Below are 20,072 nucleotides of genomic sequence, written 5' to 3' on the forward strand. Positions count from 1 at the left end.
AGAAGTAAAGAAGGCATTGTAAGCAGCTTCAGCACTTTGGAGCAGGGATTTGGGTGCTTGGCATTGAGGGGCCTGTGCAGGAGTAGACAGCTGGTGGAGACATGGCAGGGAGTGCTTTGGGAGCACTGTGTAAGTGTAACCCTCCTGAGGTCCCGGGTTCAATCCTGCCCACTGGGGTCTGTCAGTGTTACATAAGCAACTTGACTTATCTGCAGTTGCAACTTACTTGTTTTAAAGGTTAATCTAGAGCATAGCCAGTGTCACTTCCAGCCCTGTTCGTGTGCAGGGCTGGTGAGATAGAGCTGCTCTCCCAAAGAAGGGAGGAGAAGTTCTACTACACAGGAGGAAGCTCTTAAAGTGCTATATGTCTATATGTTGGTATAGAAACACACAGCTGAGTCATTCACTTTGTTAGAGACGGATTTGACTGAAAGAACCGGATGTCCCAGTGAGCATCTGCAAATCCCACTGGAACACCACATTTCTCTACATATTCTACGGTCTCAGACCAGGAGGTGAATTGCAGAGCCCTTCACAGAGGCTGCTAGTACCAGGTAGACTATCATACCTATCATTTAGTTTCCAAGACAGATGGCCTCACTGTTCTCTCTCCATTGCCAGACTCCCTATGTGTCCTGAGAAGGGAAAAAGACAAAATACAAGAGATGTACTCAGTCAAGCAAATGGCTCATGGCAGTAGAGTTGTATCCTGCGAACACAAGGATGAGGTTTGATATCTCAGCAGGTGACATATATGTTCCCGAGCTATTCTGGGGCCCTACACAGCCACCCCCTCCCCCCGTGGGGTGTGTGTGGGGCCCCAGGCCTCCACTGGGGGGCTGGCTTGGGGAACAGGGGGGAACCACCCCCCAGCACTCACTGGTGGTGTGGCTGGGGCCAGGCCACTGCACTTCCTGCTGCACTCCTCAGGGGTGTGGGGCAGGGCTGGGAAGGGGTGGGGGTGGGAGGAGCAGGGGGAGGGGCTTTGGGGAAGGGGTGGGGGTGGGTCGGAGCAGGGGGAGGGGCTTTGGGGAAGGGGTGGGGGTGGGTCGGAGCAGGGGCAGGGGCCCTGGGGAAGAGCAGGGGCTGGAGCAGCACGGAGCTGCACAGGGCACCAGTGCCCTACGCAGCTGCATACTTTGCGTATGGGTAAGGACAGCCCTGTTCCCAAGAGACGAATGGCCATGCTTTAATTTCACTAACTTGGGTAGTTAAGCTGCATCCATGTGAGTTTCAGTACAAACCCGCCCGGAACCCTGGGTAATTACTGGTGGGGCTAGCCCACATCGAAGCTTGCACTAGTGCAGCTTCACTGCCCCAGGACCTAAACTAGCTAGATTAAAGGTCACTCGAGTATGTCATCTTGAGCTGCAATCACACCTTGTAATTTCAGTCGAGACGTACCCTGAGTGGTTATTTGGGGGAAAGATGGGGTGAGGCTTTGGCTACGGGGAATGAACAGAGGGGATCAGGATCACAGTGGTGCTAGGGTGGACTTAGTATTGGATTTGGCAGTTTGTGTCGGGGTTTGTGGTGCTTGAAAAAGTAGAGGACTGTCACAATGGGAGCTGGAGATCTCTGGGGAATGCACCATCTTATGTAATAATAGGAAGTTTACTCATCTCTGGAGCTCTTAATATAGACCAGGAGCTATTTTCCTCTGTGTGGCAGCACACCTCCCTACTCTGTGGGAGATGGGGAGATGGCGTTCCTCTTTCTGAAGTGGTGTTCAGGAAGGGGAGGTGGTTTTTTGTAGAGGGAGGAGGTGACTCTGAAGCACTGTGTCTAAGCTGCTGGAGCAGAAATACACAGCCGAGTCCTCTGGCTTCACAGGTGAGATTTTCAGCTGAAAGAGCTGAGTTTGTGGCCGGACAGCTGTGAATCTCTCAGAAATATTTCCTGGCTCTACTTGAGCTGTATCATAGGAATAATAGATCAGGTGCAATCCTTTGCCCTGATGCTGCTGGTACCAGTACATGTAATCATGATTAATATTTTGTTCACAGTGTAGGTCCGCTATTTTTCCTCTCTCCAGTACCAGACTCAGTGTCTGATTGAAGCGGACATCTGCACCTTCTGTGGGAAGGAGACAAAACACATGAGAGAGACACAGTGAAACCAGTGGCTCATGGGGATACCTCCACAGCTGCACCCTGCAAACTCCAGGACAAGGATTTCATGACTTAGCCAAAAACTTACTTGCTCCTAAGAGACAAATGGCCATGCACCAGACTATCTGCATTTCCATCTTTAGAGGTGTTCCCCAGCACTGACATTTATATGGCTCTTCTATCAGCACACAGAGGCGGGACCTGTTGTCATTGTCACCACCATTGGCTCCTGCACAGGCAGACCCAAGGGAGACTTCTGAGAAGGTTCAGGCTTATTCTGCTGGGCCCTCTTGAGAGGTGATCTCGATTCCCAGCTCTGAGATGGAACCCATTATTTGGATGAGCTGATTGTGAAATCAGCTCAATGCGCATTCTAGTATAGACTCTTGCTAGACACTGCAGAGGCCATTCTGCTGAGCCTCAGCTCACAGCAACCTCAGGCTTATAACCTATTTTAAGGAGGCTCGGTCTACATTTAATACTTATACTGGCATAGCTATGTCAGTCAGGGGTGTGATAAAAGCAGCCCCCAGTGCCATAGCTATGCTGGCTAAACCCCAGTGAGATGCAGCTATGCAGACAGAAGCACGCTTTCGTCAGCATAGTTAATCTCATTCAGGGAGAGGGAGTTCCTACACTGGCAGAAAAGCTCCTGCTGTCAGAGTATGTCAGAGTATGCTGTGTCTACACCAGGGGGCTCTGTCAGTATAGCTATACCTACATAGCTAGGCCAGCATAGGCTCTGTAGTGTAGATACAGCCTGAAGGACTGGGGTTATCCCCCATCTCCTTAAGACAAGATCTGGGGAATTTTAACGTCTGTCCAGACAGCCCACCAGAGCCACAGAAGGGGAGTTTGGGTTAATGTATCTTCTGAAAGGACAAAACTCTAACAATGCATCTTTCCTCTGTCCCAAGTACCCCATTAACTTAATGTAGTGAATCACCTACCTACTGGATGAAGTTGATTATTATTATAAACTGACATACAGATTTTCCAAAATACCCAGTGATATATCTAATGTATACTTAACTTAAAACAGTGTAAAGGAGTCTGATTTTCAGAAAGTCTTAAGTACCTTTCTTTTGAAAACCAATCCTTTGAAATCCTCTTTAAGATGTCTCATGGTGGACACAGAGAAACTCAAACACACAATTGAAGGCTATGTCTACACTGTGCACATTACAGCAGCACAGCTGTGCCGCTATAGCCATGCCGCTGTAAGGTACGCAGTGTTGCCTCTCTTTGTTGGCAAGAGAGAGCTGTCCACCCCTGAGTGACAAAAGTTTTACTGACAAAAGTGCAATGTAGACATGGCCGTAGCCATTGGGTCCAAAAATGTGCTATGCACTTTACAGACAAATAAAACAGACACGGCACCTGCCCCAAGGACCTTTCAATCTAAATATTTGAAAAGTAAACTGTTAGTTACAACTCTTAGTTTACTAACTAAGGAACTAAGATACAGTTTTAGTTTTTCATTTGGAAGGGGTGGCATGGAAAGTCAGTGAGAACAGGGAACATGAGAGGGACAAGGATGAAAGGGTGCTGACAAACATGAGTAGGAGGGAACATGAGAACAGCCAAGGATGAAAGGGTGCTGACAAACGTGGAGAGAACAAAGGAGATGGAAGTGTGTTACTCCCCACAGAGAAAAATGTTCTTGTGCACTCAGCACTGATGGAAAATCCAAAGGCAGAGGGCTCCTGATCAAAAATCATGCAGCCGTTCTTCCGCTCCCATGACTGCTCTGCTATGAGACTCTGTCTTCTAGGGTACTAAGGACTGTGTACAGGACCACATGCCCCATGATGCATTTTTTATCTGTATGTGCTGATGCCCCCTACTGGATGGGATGTGCCAAACCTTCTGTTTCTATCAGTTCCCACCGAGGGCAGAGCAAGTGGTTGAACTCTGCTCACTCGGCAGACTGAGGCCTGCTCTTTTCGAGTGGGAGAGTGTGGGTTCTGCTCCCAGATGCTGCACACCACTGGTTAGTTAAGGATTTGGGGGGCAGATGTATCTATGGACACAGGGCCAGGACACAGTGGCAGATTATATTAGTGCTGAGCCTGTGTGTCCTGCATGGATCTCCCAGGGGAGCTGTCCTATCCCATTTCCTTTTACCCAGAAGAGTGTGCCTTAATCCCCTCCTCATTCCTGTAGGTACCCATATAGTGTTGACATAGATTGAGACTTCCTCCTCTTCTCCTCCCTCTTACGGCACTGGTTGTGGGTAGAGATGCAGGGGGAAGCCCCTCTTTGGGAAGGGAGCTGCAGTAGCAAGGGGAGGAGGTTTTTGCAGGGGAAGGAGGTGACTCTGAAGCACTGTGTTAGACTGCTGGCACAGAAATACACAGCTGAGTCCTCTGGCTTCACGGGTGAAATGTTCAAGCTAAGGCGCTCAGGCTGCAGCTTTTTAGCTTGGAATCGATCAGTGACATTGCCTTTGTCTGTTAGCTCTTCATGAACAAAGAGGAAGAGCAGCTGCAAGTCCTGTCCTGGGTCCTGCCGGTACCAGAACATGTTGTTATGCCCATAGGTTTGTTTACATATGAGCTGGGCTTGGTGTCCCTTTTCTAGGACCAGACTCTGGGTTTGGTTGATCTGACCACCTGAGCATCCTGTGAGGGAAAGAGACAAAACACGTGAGATGGTGACAAAAGAAATGTCACACAGGGAAATGTTCAGAGCTGTGTCCTGCAAACACAGGGATGGGGATTCACCTTTCAGCCAATGACTTACTTGCTGCCATGAAACAGATGGACACGTACCAGACTATTTGCATCCCCATCTCTGCCTCACTAGCAGGGATGTTCCCCCAGCACTGCTCTGTAGGGCTGGTTCCTCTCCTACACCTGGAGACAACAGAAGGGGTCTGTTTGTGGTTTGGCTCCAGGCTCTGACACTCACAGACACAACAGCTGAACCAGAGAGGCCTGTGGATATTCCTCCCTCCCTGGGAGCGGTGATCTTGATTCCCAGCTGAGACACAGATCACCTGCAAGTCAATAGGCCTATGTGGCATGACTACAGGGGTGACTTCACAATGACACCTTAAACAATCATCTCAGCAGAGAGATCGACCACTAAAAAGGGCTTTTTGAATGAGCTCTGACTCCACCCTCTTGAGTGAGGTACATTAGTGAGGAGGTGGTGGGTGGATGTGCCAAGTATAGATGAAGCCTGTGCTTGTGCTGCCTGCTTTTTCATTCCTGTTTCAGGCCTGTACTCTTCCACAATGTTACTCTTTGCCTGTGCATAGGGAATAATACAGAAAAATGATCAACTGCCTCAAATGATCAACTGCCACCACTCCCAGCAGGAATACGTAGGATAGTGGTGGTTGGTGACTCTCTTCTGAGGAGGATGGAAGTACCCATCTTTCGCCCTGACATGGCATCCTGGGAGGTATGCTGCCTGCCAGGGGCCCATATCTGAGACCTTACGGAGGGATTATCGAGGATCATCCGGCCCTCTGACTACTACCCCATGCTACTCATCCATGTGGGCACTAATGATACTGCAAGGTATGACTCTCAGCAGATCAGAAGTGACTACAGGGCTCTGGGAGTATGGGTGAAGGAGTTGGGTGCACAGGTGGTGTTCTCTTTGATCCTTCCGGTCGAGGGTATTGTCCTAGGCAGAGACAGATGCATCCTGGAGGTGAATGCCTGACTGCGAGGGTGGTGTTTCCAGGAGGGCTTTGTCTTCCTTGTCCTCGGGATGCCGTTCCAGGAAGAAGGACTGCTAAGCAGAGATAGGGTCCACCTATCAAGGAAGGGGAAGAACCTATTTGGATACAGACTGGCTAACTTAGTGAGGAGGGCTTTAAACTAGGTTTGAAGGGGGCAGGTGACCAAAGGCCAAAGGTAAGTCAAAAACATGGAGACTTGGAAGAAGGGTCGGAATTTGGGGGAAGCATGGGGTGTTATAGCAGGGATAAGGGAGAGACAAGACAGAACTGGAAATGCAAGTAAATAAAGACCACTATGACATAGTTGGCATTACAGAGACTTGGTGGGATAATATGCATGACTGGAATATTGGTATAGAAGGGTACAGCTTGCTCAGAAAGGACAGACAGGGAAAAAAGGGAGGAGGTGTTGCCTTATATATTAAAAATGTATGCACTTGGACTGAGGTTGAAATGGAAAGTCTCCAGGTAAGGATAAAAGGGGTAAAAAACAAGGGTGATGTCACGGTAGGGGTCTACTACAGACCACCTAACCAGGAAGAAGAGGTGGATGAGGCTTTTTTTAAACCACTAACAAAATTATCCGAAGCGCAGGACTTGGTGGTGATGGGGGACTTCAACTACTCTGTTGGGAAAATAACACAGCAGAGCACAGATTATCCAACAAGTTCTTGGAATGTATTGGAGACCATTTTTTTTTATTTCAGAAGGTAGAAAAAGCTACTAGGGGAGAGGCTGTTCTAGAATTTGATTTTGACAAATAGGGAGGAACTGGTTAAGAATTTGAAAGTGGAAGGCAACTTGGATGAAAGTGATCATGAAATGGTAGAGTTCATGATCCTAAGGAATGGCAGGAGGGAGAACAGCAAAATAAAGACAATGGATTTCAAGAAGGCAGACTTTAGCACAGGGAGTTGGTAGGTAGGATCCCATGAGAAGCAAGTCTAAGGGGAAAAACAATGGAAGACAATTGGCAGTTTTTCAAAGCAACATTATTAAGGGCACAAAAGCAAACTATCCCACTGCATAGGAAAGATCAGAAGTATGGCAAGAGACTACGCTGGCTGAACCAGGAGATCTTCAATGATCTAAAAATCAAAAGAGTCCTACAAAAAGTGGAAACTTGGTCAAATTACAAAGGATGAATATAAACAAATAATACAAGTATGTAGGGGAAAAAATTAGAAAGGCCAAGGCACAAAATGAGATCAAGCTAGCTAGAGACATAAAGGGTAACAAGAAAACATTCTACAAATACATTAGAAGCAGAGGAAGACCAAAGGCAGGATAGGTCCATTACTCAATAAGGGGGAAAAAACAATAACAGAAAATGTGGAAATGGCAGAGGTGCTTAATGACTTCTTTGTTTTGCTTTTCACCAAGAAGGTTGGTGGTGGTTGGATGTTTAACACAGTGAATGCCAATGAAAATGAGGTAGGATCAGAAGAGGCTAAAATAGAGAAAGAACAAGTTAAAAATTACTTAGACAAGTTGGATGTCTTCAGATCACCAGGGCCTGATGAAATGCATCCTAGAACACTTAAGGAGCTGACTGAGGAGATACCTGAGCCATTAGCAATTATCTTTAAAAAGTCATGGAAGACAGGAGAGATTCCAGAAGACTGGAAAAGGGAAAATATAGTGCCAATCTACAAAAAGGGAAGTAAGGACAACCTGGGGAATTACAGACCAGTCAGCTTAACTTCTGTATCCGTAAAGATAATGGCGCAAATAATTAAGCACTCTGTTTGCAAACATCTAGAAGATAAGGTGACAAATAACAGTCAACATGGATTTGTCAAGAACGAATCATGTCAAACCAACCTGATTACTTTCTTTGACAGGGTAACAAGCCATGTGGAATATGGGGGAAGTGATCGACGTGGTATATCTTGACTTTAGTAAATCTTTTGGTACTGTCTCTCATAACCTTCACTTAAACAAATTTGGGAAATACAATGTAGATGGAGCTACTATAAGGTGGATGCATAACTGGCTGGAAAACCGTTCCCAGAGAGTTGTTATCAGTGGTTCAGTCATGCTGGAGTGGGGTCCTCCAGGGATCAGTTCTGGCTCCAGTTCTGTTCAATATCTTCATCAATGATATAGATAATGCATAGAGAGTACACTTATAAAGTTTGCTCATGATACCAAGCTGGGAGGGGTGGCAGGTGCTTTGGAGGATAGGATTAAAATTGAAAAAGATGTGGACAAACTGGAAAAATGGTCTGAAGTAAATAGGATGAAGTTCAATAAGGACAGTATTCCACTTAGGAATGAACAATCAGTTGCACACATACAAAATGGGAAATGACTGCCTAGGAAGGAGTACTGAGGAAAGGGATCTGGGGAGTCATAGTAGACCACAAGCTAAATATGAGTCAACAGTGTAACAGCATTGCAAGGAAAGCAGACATCATTCTGGGATGTATTAGCAGGAGTGTTGTAGGCAAGACACGAGAAGTGATTCTTCCGCTCTGCTCCATGCTGGTGTAACCATTCTGCCCATCAGAGTTGGCAGCAACAAGGGCCGGGTTCAGTATCTAGGGGTTCCATTCCAATAACACAATGCAAAACCGGCTCGAGCCCCCACCCAGTGACCTGGGACAAATATATACCACCCCCTCAGGCGCCTCTAAGAGGCAATACTTCCCCTCTCGCAAGCACAGAGTCTGAGTGTAGCAAAAGCCTTTTCATAAGAGAGAGAAACAATGTGACATCATCTTGGGGAAACACCACCAACAGAATTCATAACACAAACCATGAGCAAAAACCCACCCCAAGCAAATTGGGCCATGTCCTTTCCCTTTGATTCTTGAGTCCAGCAACACAAAAGTCACCCAAAGTCCCAAAAGTCCAAGAACCCTAAAGTCCAGCAACCCAAAAGTCTCTGTTTCTGGTGAGTCCAGAGTTCAAAAGTTCATCTGTAGAGTTTTAACCCCTCCAGCCTGTGTGGAAATGCAGGGGAGGGGGAAAAAGAGTAAAGGGGCACCTTACATGCTCCAACAGCTGACTGTCCCACCTCTCTGTGGGTTTCTGCTGCAGCCTTCACCACCAGCTGCTCCTGCAAGCCACTTACCAATATATCTTCAGGCCCCCTACTACTTAACACAGTACTCAGTGATTTCAGCTTACAGTAGGGGAGCCCCAGTGCTGGTGCACCATTAGCCCAAAGTGGATTGAGCTCTGCAATCTGTAACCAGACTCCCAGTAGAATCAACATTAGCTCTGTTATTACACAATAGAGAGAGGCAGTGACGCAGTTGGCATTTATGGCCTTCAAAAGGCACCTATACGACAAGATACAAATGCCTAGCCACAACCTCTCTCCATTCACTGAGTTTTGGAACCCATGTCCCTTGCCTAGTGAGTGCTACTTAGTTGATGGCAAGTCCCTCCATCATAACAAAAAGCCAAGTACAGTTCCACTGTCCTTGATTCACATAATCAGGATAATAACACTTGGGTTTGTTTAGTCTGGAAAAGAGAACACTGAGAGGAGACATGATAACATCTTTCAAGTACATAAAACGTTGTTACAAGGAGGAGGGAGAAGAATTGTTCTTCTTAACCTCTGAGGATAGGACAAGAAGCATTGGGCTTAAATTGCAGCAAGGGAGGTTTAGGTTGGACATTAGGAAAAACTTTCTAACTGGCAGGGTGGTTAAGCACTGGAATAAATTGCCTAGGGTGATTGTGGAATTTCCATCACTGGAGGTTTTTAAGAGCAGGTTAAACAAATACCTATCAGGGATAGTCTAGATAATACTTAGTCCTGCCAGGAGTGCAGGGGACTGGACGAGATCACCTCTTGAGGTCCCTTCCAGTCCGATGATTCTATGCAGATCCAATGCTAGTGCCACTGTCAAGGCTGCTATTTTTCATAGTTTGAAAATTATGAGTCTTTGATGCCAGGTGCTGTTGCAGGTCTCAGCATCTCTCTCTCTTTCTTCCTCCCCTCCTCTTCTCTTTAGTTGCTCCCTCTCTCTCTCAGGGGAGGGCAGGTTTGTGTTTGAGTTCTGGATCCCCTCACCACACTGCGTGCTCACAGGCAGCACAGAAATAGGTAGCTGCATCCTGAGATAGCATCTTCTTTTCAGTTACAGCAGACAGCCCTTCTTCTTCTCTTCTGTTCAGAAACTTGCTCTCCTTGTAGCCCTTCATACAGAAGGGTGGTGATGCAATGATATCAGTAGCTATTTACTTCAGCCCTTCTCCCTGGGTTTGCTGGTACCAGACATGTTTGTCTGGGCAGTGTCGTTCTGGTAATAGCTCATGGTCACATCCTCCCCAGGTTTCTGGATTGCTGCTCTTGGCCATTGTGAGATGCGATCTCCAGCCCTAGCACCTATGAGAGCAAGAGGTAAAAGAAGAGAAGTATATTAGACAGGCACCAAAGGGTCCTCCACCTCCTCTGTCCATACTCAGGGTCATGGGCAGCGAGTATCATAGGTGGGGTAGGCTGTGTCTTACCAAATAGCCTAGTGTGCCCTGCCCATGCTCCGCCCCAGGGCCAGGTCCCCTCCTGCGGTTCCCAGCACTCTGCCGTGGCTGGCCCCAGGGAGTCAGGGCGGCTGGGGCTGCACCAGCCAGTAAACTGGGGCTGCCCGTGCTGCCTGGCAGCCCGGAGCCCCAGGGCCAGTAGTGCTGCTGCCCGGTGAACAGGGGCTGACCACGCTGCCCGGAGCACTGGGGCTGGGGCCTTGCTCCCAGGCTGCCCAGTGCTGGGGCCGGGGGCTGTGGTGGGTGTGCTATGGGCTCCTGCAGGGAAGGGTGGGCAGATGGAGGGGCGGATGGGAAGGGATGGAGTCTTTGGCACAAGGGGAGGGGCCGGGGCCTAGCCTCCCCCGACAGCCAGGTCTCCAGCTGACCATGCTCAGGGTGTTCATTAGCTGCAGAAAAACAACTGTGCTGCTTTCCCCCCAGGGCAGCCTGGGATTTATGGGGCCTTACCAGACATTGGAAGGAGCAGAATTTTCAGGATTTCTAACAACAGATGTTCCTTAACAGTCAGAATATACTAAGGTAACAGGAAATGGTTGGAGGCCAATTCACCACGCACTGCTGTGACATTCCAGCCCATGTTTCACCACTCAGTCACTATGAGTGGTTACTGAAGCCCAATTTAATTAAAGAAAGGGTTCTTCTGATCTATAAGGTGGATAGAAAGCTGGCTGAATCGTCTGTCTCAACAGGGAGTGCTCAACGGCTTGATGTCTAGATGGCAGCTGGTATCAAGTGGAGTGCCCCAGGGTTCGGTCCTGGGGCCAGTTTTGTTCAACAACTTCATTAATGACCTGGATGATGGGATGGATTGCACCCTCAGCAAGTTTGCAGATGACACTAAAATGGCGGGAGAGGAAGGTAGGGATAGGGCCCAGAGTGACCTAGACAAATTGGAGGATTGGGCCACAAGAAATCTGATGAGGTTCAACAAGGACAAGTGCAGAGTCCTGCACTTAGCATGGAAGAATCCCATGCACTGCTACAGGCTGGGGACTGACTTGCTAAGCAGCAGTTCTGCAGAAAAGGACTTGGGGATTACAGTGGATGAGAAGCTGGGTATGAGTCAACAGTGTGGCCTTGTTGCCAAGAAGGCTAACAGCATATTGGGCTGCATTAGTAAGAACATTGCCAGCAGATCAAAGGAAGTGATTATTTCCCTCTATTTGGCACTGGTGAGGCCACATCTGGAGTATTGCGTCCAGTTTTGCCCTCCCCTTCCCCCCCTCCCCCAAAAGGATGTGGACAAATGGGAGAGAGTCCAGCGGAGGACAAAGAAAATGATTAAGGGGCTGGGGCACATGACTTATGAGGAGAGGCTGAGGAAACTGGGATTATTTAGTCTGCAGAAGAGACGAGTGAGGGGGGATTTGATAGCAGCCTTCAACTACCTGAAGGGCAGGTTCCAAAGAGGATGGAGCTAGGTTGTTCTCAGTGATGGCAGATGCCAGATCAAAGAGTAATGGTCTCAAGTTGCAGTGGGGGAGGTCTAGGTTGGATATCAGGAAAAACTTTTTCACTAGGAGGGTGGTGAATCACTGAAATGGGTTACCTAGGGAGGTGGTGAAATCTCCATCCTTAGAGGTTTTTAAGGCCCAGCTTGATAAAGCTCTGGCTGGGATGATTTAGTTGGGGTTGGCCCTGCTTTGAACAGGGGGTTGGACTAGATGGCCTCCAGAGGTTTCTTTGAACCCTAATCTTCTATGATTCTATGATCTCAAGAGATCAGCCACAGAGCCAGGTCAATTTTTAACTCAGATCTTACCCAATAATCATGCTGCTGCCAATCCTTTAGTAATTAAAATCTAAAGGTTTATTCATAAGAGAAAGGAAGAAGAGAGTTAACATGGTTAAGAAAATAATTTACATACAAGAGACTGCAAAGTTCTTATATCAGGTTTGAAGCAGTGATGCAATAAACTACTACTGTGCAAAAGTCTCTCTGGAAATTACCCAAAGAGTCTGGGGGTCATCAGTCCTTGTTTAGATCTTCCTTGTTAGAAATCCAGCCCAGAGAAATGAAGGAGGAAATGAAGACAACATGGTGATGTTTCCAGATGTTATACCCTCTCCCATGTGGATGGAATTTTACTGTCCCAAACAAATCTCTATCTCAGTTTGTGGAAAATTACAGGCCCAAGATAGAGTCCAGCGTCAAAAAAGAAGTCACATGCCCTTACATGGCTTGTTGATTCACAGGAGCAGCCATTGCCCATATTCTTTCTAAATCATCCACAGGAAGGCTCACCGGACATGGATAAGCTTCTTCTCTGGCTCATTGTGAGAGTCAATTGCCCTTCATGGGCCATCAATACAAAGCTGTTGGGCTTCAATGTAAATTATACCTTCTGTGTACTACCCCAGAAATAAACATATTTGGTATATAGATCTATATAGCCAATATTCATATTCAGGTACAGTGATGACACACAGATATACACACAATAAACATACTTAGTAAATCATAACTTTTCCATTGACACCTTACATGATATACTTTGTACAAGATTTGTTGCAATTCTATAACAGTGGTAGCAACAATGATATCCAATGGTCATATTTCAGCCATACAACTAAGGCTATATACACACTAGCACTATTGTTGGTAAAACTTTTGTTGATAAGGGTTGTGAAAAAAAATCCAGTTGACCGACATAAGTTTCACTGACAGAAGCACCCCCTTCTCCCCTAACCTTGCACTGCCCTCCTGCTTCCTCTTTTCCACTAACCTTGCACTCCATTCCTTCTCCACTTCTCCCCTAACCCTGCACTCCCCACCTTTGACCCTTCTCCTCTAACCCTACGCTCCTCTCCTATACCCACATCTCCCTAACCCTGCACTCCCCTTCTGCTTCCTCTTCTTCCCTAACCCTGCACTCCCCTCCTGCGACCCTTCTCCTGTATGGAAAAACTTTGGCAAACCAATAAAGTGCCTGAAACCACTATTGCTTATTGCTAATAGGAGCCAAGTCAGCAGGCCGTAAATTGGCCATGTAGTGGCCTTAGCTTAACCAAAGCAGGAGGAAAGGGGGTACTGCGTGCCACAGAAAGGGCAGCTTGACCCCGTGTCCTTCCTGCTAAGAATGTTAAAATTGCTGATATATGTATTTAAAAAAAACAGAAAGCTTGTCTATTTTTGCCTTCAAGAATGTGTCTGTCAGAGCCTCAAGGCATAAACACTCTAAAAAAACATATCTGGTTAATTAGCGGTCATAAAAAAACCTCTTGCTTAACATTTAAAAACTGCTTGCTTAGCAAGTTTTCTTTAAGTAATATGTTGTATTACTAATGTATAAATAAGGGGAAAAGTTTAAGGTAGCTGAACTCTTCGGGAAGGTTTCTTCAGGAACACTCCCTCTGGACACATCTTGGGGTCCCCACCGGCAGAAGGAAGTTTGGCCGACGGAAGCCTGTCGCTGTGCCACTCGAAAGCTACACTCAGCTTCGGTAATTATCGAGGGTTGGGGGTGTTTTACTAACCTGTTCCAGATGTGTGTAAGTGCTTAAGACTAAGTAAAGTTTAGCTTTAAGTAAAAGCACTCTTGTGTTGTCCTGTTTGTGCCAGCCATCTATCAGTTGGATGGCTGGGTCTCTCTTAATTTATTTCCTAACACCACCTCGCAGAAAGTAAAAGTTACCAAGAGCTTTGGGTTAAAAAAAACCCTGGGTAACACTCCTCTAACCCTGCACACCCCTCCTGCGTCCCCTTCTCCCCTAACTCCTGCACTTCCCTCCTGCGCCCCCTTCTCCCCTAACTCCTGCACTTCCCTCCTGCACCCTCTTCTCCCCAACCCTGCACTCCCCTCCTGCACCCCTTCTCCCCAAATGCTGCACTCCCCTCCTGCAGCCCTTTCTCCCCTAACGCTGTGTAACCCTTCTGCCAGTCAGAGTTGGCGGCAGCAAGGGCCTGCTTCAGTATCTAGGGGTTCCTTTTCAACAATGCAACACAAAACTGGCTTGAGCCCCCACCCAGTGACCTGGGACAATTACACACTACCCCCCAGGCACCTCTAAGAGGCAATTCTTCACCTCTCGCCAGCACAGAGTTTGAATGTAGCAAAAAACTTTTTAATAAAAGGAGGGAAATAATGCAGCATTAATTTGGGGAAACACCGCAAACAGGATTCATAAACATAAACCATATGCAAAAGACCCACCACCAAGTAAGTTGGGCAGTGTCCTTTTCCTCTCAGGTTCTTAAGTCCAGCAACTCAAAAGTCCCTTTAACGTGCCCATCCCTTCTCTGCACCCCACTCACAGTTGCTGTCTTGGGACAATGGAAACCCAGAGTTCAGAAGTGCATCTGCAGAGTTCACCTCCCACCCTGGATGTGAGGGAAAGGAGGCAGCTTATTTGCTCCACTACTCAGGCTCTCACTCACGGTCCCTTTCTGTGGGGCTCTGCTCTGTCACTCTGCCGCAGCAGCCACCCTGCTGGCTGCTCACCAAGCCACTCCAGCAGCCACCCTTATCTAGGTGCCAGTGATTTCAGCTCTGCAGCACATAACAAGACCCTTAATTAAGTCTAAATTAGCTTTATTATGACACAATGGAAAAAGAGAGTGTCTAATGGTGTCTAGAACCCTTGGGCAAGGCCTATGCTGCTATGTACAATCACTCATCCCTACCCTCACTCAACTTACTGGGCTTTGGAACCCCTATCCCCTGACTAGTGAGTGCTGTGAGTTGAGGGTGAGTCCCTCAGTCAGGAAATGTCAAGTACAGTTCTGCTGTCCTTGATTCACACAACAAGGATAACAGCGCTTTATTACTCCTGCCCCAGTAACAAGGAGACTGGGGATTTCACACCAGCCAAAAGTGATCATTTGGACAAGCAATCCCATCATACTGATCACCTAGGCAGGGTGGGTGTGCCCATGCAAAGGAGATCAGCTCCTGAAGTCTTTTTCCACAGATCACCACTAGATGTCAGGGGAGAGCTCATTCAGACTCTGATTACACCTGCATTCCCTCCTTTGCCCCCTTCTCGGTGAACCCTGCACTCCCCTCCTGCACCCCCTTCTCCCCTAACCCTGCACTTTCCCCCGCAGGCACTCTATGCAGCTGGTCTCCTACCTCCAGTGGTTGCCCATAGCTCGCTTAAAACCAGCCTTCTGCCCTTCCCACCAGATGGGACTCAAAGACCTGCCTGCCTATCTGTCCTACTGCCAGGGAGAGCCTGCTTCACTGTGGTGAATGGACCCACAAGCTTGCGGGGCACAGGGCACTGAGCACCCTGGGCTCTGGCTGATACCACTGGGCAGCCCCATTTTTACGCCCCCACCAGCTTTACACCCTGGGCGGCTGCCTCTCTCCCCCGTCCTGGTCATTCTGCATGACTAAAACTAATGGATGTTGGGCTGGAGATCAGGCTTCATGATGCTCCTGCATCATGGGGTTTCACACCCTAATGTCTACAGTTAACTCCTGTAGGTTTTTTTTGCTCTGGTGACATACCCTAAGTGACATCTCTGTCCACTGTCACACCATTTCTGTGTGTAGTTGGGCCTGAGGTATATGTGTAGGAAAGTACATGAGGTGAGCAGCACTGGCAAGTTATTGCACAGGTGTGAGGCACAAAGTTCTCACTGTGCTTTACTTGCTGCACAGAAATACACTGCAGTGTCTTTAACCATCCCCAGATTGATCGTCAGGGACGTGTTCAGCGTTGCTGGCCGTGCCACACTGTATCTGGTTTGGAACTGATCTTCTATTATTGCTGGATTCCCATCTACAGAGAAGGCTACCAATTGCAACTGCCTTTCTGAATCCTTCTTTTGCTGACACCACAGGACAGTATAGTAGGAGCTGTCGTCATGTTCACATGGGAAACTTCCCTTGCTCCCATTCTGGATGACTATAAACTTCTCCTTCTGTGTCACCATCACCCCATTGCAAAGACCTGCAAAGGAGAGTGGAGGGGGCAGGGTGAATGAAGGCCAGGGCGGATGGAACATACCTCACTTGGTCTCTGCGCATTTCAGGATTCACCTTCAAAACTCCTGCCTTTATTTTCAACTAGGGTGACCAGATGTCCCAACTTTACAGGGACAGTCCCGATTTTTGGGTTTTTTTTCTTATATAGGCTCCTATTATCCCCCACCCCCATCCCAATTTTTCACACTTGCTGTCTGTTCACCCTATTTTCAACCCCTCCACGGACTGGTCTAATCACCTCACTGACCTTGTGTTTGTTCTGCTTCCTCTTCACTTCTATCAATGGTCTCTCTTCATACAACCTTACCACAGTCAGTACATAAGCCCTCTCCCATGCACTTCCTGCCATCTGGAAGTGGTCCTTTCTAGTTTCCTCCACTCATCTAGCAAAGGCCCCTTCACTTTGTCCTACACACTCTTGCCAATTTGGTAATAGGGCCTTCTCCTCTGTGATTTCTCTCATATTCAGCAAACATGTTACCGCTAATGCTGCATCTGATTTCAGATGCTAAAGAAAGTAAAACTGCACCATCTTGTAGTCAGCAAAGTATATCAGAGACAGTTTCTTACCGGCCAGCAGCTGGAAGCCAAGGGAGACACCAATGCCCTCCACATGGCATCTGCAGCAAAGACAAGACAGAGTGATGATTCTCAATAATTGAACAAGGCGCAGCATGCCTTTCAGGGGGAGGAGCTCTGTAAAACCACTCAAGGGGAGGAATTGGTGATCATGAGGCAGGGCACTTATTGGAGGGGGCGAAGCACCCAGAACAAGTTGGCAGCCATGTTGTGTTCCATTTATGATAGAACTTAAAACCCTGACCCGCACACCCCAGAATTGTAGTGGTTAGATATTCATATGCAAAGTGTGCACCTTGAGCCCATCTCCCACTACAGAAAGCCTGCTGATGCTTCACATTGAAGAGTGTCAATATTTCGACATTAGGATTTCATGGTCTTGACCGTGAGCATTCTGGGAAATGTCAGTTTTCTGCTCTGTCAGTGTGCTGGCCAAGTGGTGATTTCTTTCTGCCTCTTTAAATCCCCTTTGCAGTTCCAGTGGGAGAAGTCACATGACCTGTTTGTAGCATTACTGGCAAAGGACAGCTGCCATGTTCTATCCCTGTATTGGCTACATTTTGGTGATAGGTGACAATTTCCTAATTAGAATGCACAGGTGCCAGAGAAATGTGGGAGTTTTTAGTAATTTGCATCTGCAAATGCTTGAGGTTTACAATAAGTCAAGGACACCCTACTCTATGGCTCTCCCCATCTCTCCTGTGTCCAGACATTCTCACCCAAACCAGGTCATTGGCTATGTGTTACACGGGTGAAGCTAGAGACAAAATAGACATAGCCAGGAAGATTGTTGACTCTTTTTCTGGTTTTGCTCTTTGCTGCTTTGTTTTGTTAGCACTATGTTGCCCTCCAGTGGCCATAGCCAAGAAGGGTAATAGAAGATAGTTCTGGTAGTCTAGCTTCTTTCTTCTTCTCCTTTCCTGGAAATCCAAAGCATTGTACCCACCGGGGAGTTGGTTAAATGCCAGCAGTGCAGGCAAAGACAGGGTGCACTGTCTGTGAGAGTGGCTAGTGCTTAAAAGCAGGACCAATCCCCAATTTTTGCCCCAGATCCCTAAATGGCCCCCTCAAGGACTGACCTCAAAACCCTGGGTTTAGCAGGCCAATGCGCAAACCACTGAGCTATTCCCCCCCCCCCGCCCCGCCCAATACTATATATGAAATGGAGATGCGTTTGTGTGGAGGGACAATAATTTATTAAATATTATTTCAGTCCCCAGGTCCTGAACAGCTTATGCCCTGAGTAGGAGCATCAATGGCCCTGATAACTGTTACTCTCTGTCTGTCTAGCACCAATCTCAGTGCTACTTGAATGCTTAGATGCAGATCCATAGCTAGAGTCACTATCAAGGCTGCTGTTGTTCCTAGTTTTGAAGGCTGTGAGTCATTGATCTCAGCTGCAAGTTGATCTCTTGCATCTTTCTCATACACTCCCCCCACCCCCGCCATGCCCCTCTGAACTGTCTCCTTAAGGGGAGAGCAAGTTTTTGCTTGAGTCACTGATCCGCTCACAGCAGTGTGTGCTCACTATCAGCACAGAAATAGGTGGCTGCATCCCTGGCGGTCACTTTCTTCACAGTCATGACAGACAGCTTCTGTTGTTCTCTGCTGATCATGAACTTGCTCTCATCGAAGTCTTTCTCATAAGAGGGACTTGACCCAATATAAGTAATGACTATTAACTTCAGAACTTCTCCCTGGGGTTGCTGGTACCAGAGCATGGTACCAGTGTCGTTCTGGTAAGAGCTCATGGTCACAGCCTCCCCTGGTTTCTGGATTGCTGCTCTTGGCCACTGCAAGATGAGGTCTCCAACTCCAGTACCTGTGTGAGCGAGGGGGAAAGGAGCAGAGATACATTAGCCCGGCACAAAAGGGGCCTCTGTCCAATGCCATCCCTGTCTGTGCCTAGCCATGCTGCTGTATCCCCATTGCAGGATGGGAGTTCTGGCTTCTTACCAGGCATCAGAAGGAGAAGAATTTTCAACATCTCTAGCAACAAATGTGACAGAATTGGTTCTTGTAGCACTTGAATTTTGCTAAGGCAACAGGAAGTGAGAGGAATGCAATACCCCTCCCACTGCTGCCACTTGGCTCTGAAAAGTGTGTCAGGGAAGAAAGAAATGACACTTTGTCTCAGATATTTACCTCTATATTACAGACTTCCCAATCAGCCTTTTAACCCAAGGCCTGAGCATTCATGGTGGTTAAAGATCCCAGAGCATTCTATCTACTGCCGTGTTTGCCTCCAGCAGACCCCTGGACAATTCCAACAGGGTTAAAAGTTTTGGTGTGTTCTCAAAATCACCCCTGCAATTTCATGCTATACAGTATTCAACGTGATTTCCCATCCTATGCCAAAGTCATGTATTGTACTTGCCAGAATGTCAGCAAGCAGCGAACAGCAGAGCGGCTAACAGAGGGAGTTTGCCTGGGATCTGCTGAGAGGAGGTACACTAAGGGCTGCATTAAGGAGGCTGTGTTGGTGAGTATCTGAGTGTCTGTTGAGGGGACAGTTTGACAGTGTGCTTGATTGGTGGTTTGAAAAGTGTGAATTGGGAGTGCCTTGTTTCAGGTGAGCCTTGAGTGCTCCTGACTGTATAAACAGGAATGAAACTATATAAAAAGCCAGTCAGGTGCGAACCAGCTGAGCAGCGAACAGCAGAGCGGCTAACAGAGGGAGTTAGCCTGGGAGTTCGCCTGGGGAGAGCCCGCTTAGACTTACATCTTGCCAGCTTCTCTGAGTAGTTACTACAACTCGGTCCCTAGTCTGTAACTGTGCATGGGATTATTCCATCCTAAGTGCAGGACTCTGCACTTGTCCTTGTTGAACCTCATCAGATTCTTTTGGCCCAATCCTCTAATTTGTCTAGGTTCCTATCCCTACCCTCCAGCATATCTATCTCTCCTCCCAGTTTGGTGTAATCTGCAAACTTGCTGAGGGTGAAATCCACACCATCCTCCAGATCCTTAATGAAGATATTGAACAAAACCAGCCCCAGGACCGACCCTTGGGACACTCCACTTGATACCAGCTGCCAACTAGACATGGAGCCATTGATCACTACCCGTTGAGCCTGACAATCTAGCCAATTTTCTATCCACCTTATAGTCCATTCATCCAGCCCATACTTCTTTAACTTGCTGGCAAGAATACTATGGGAGATCGTGTCAAAAGTTTTGCTAAATTCAAGGAACAACACGTCCACTGCTTTCCCTTCATCCACAGAGCCAGTTATCTCATCATAG

The sequence above is a fragment of the Lepidochelys olivacea genome (assembly GCF_965140295.1).
Source record: "Lepidochelys olivacea isolate rLepOli2 genome assembly, chromosome: 1".
Classification (NCBI taxonomy): Eukaryota; Metazoa; Chordata; order Testudines; family Cheloniidae; genus Lepidochelys; species Lepidochelys olivacea.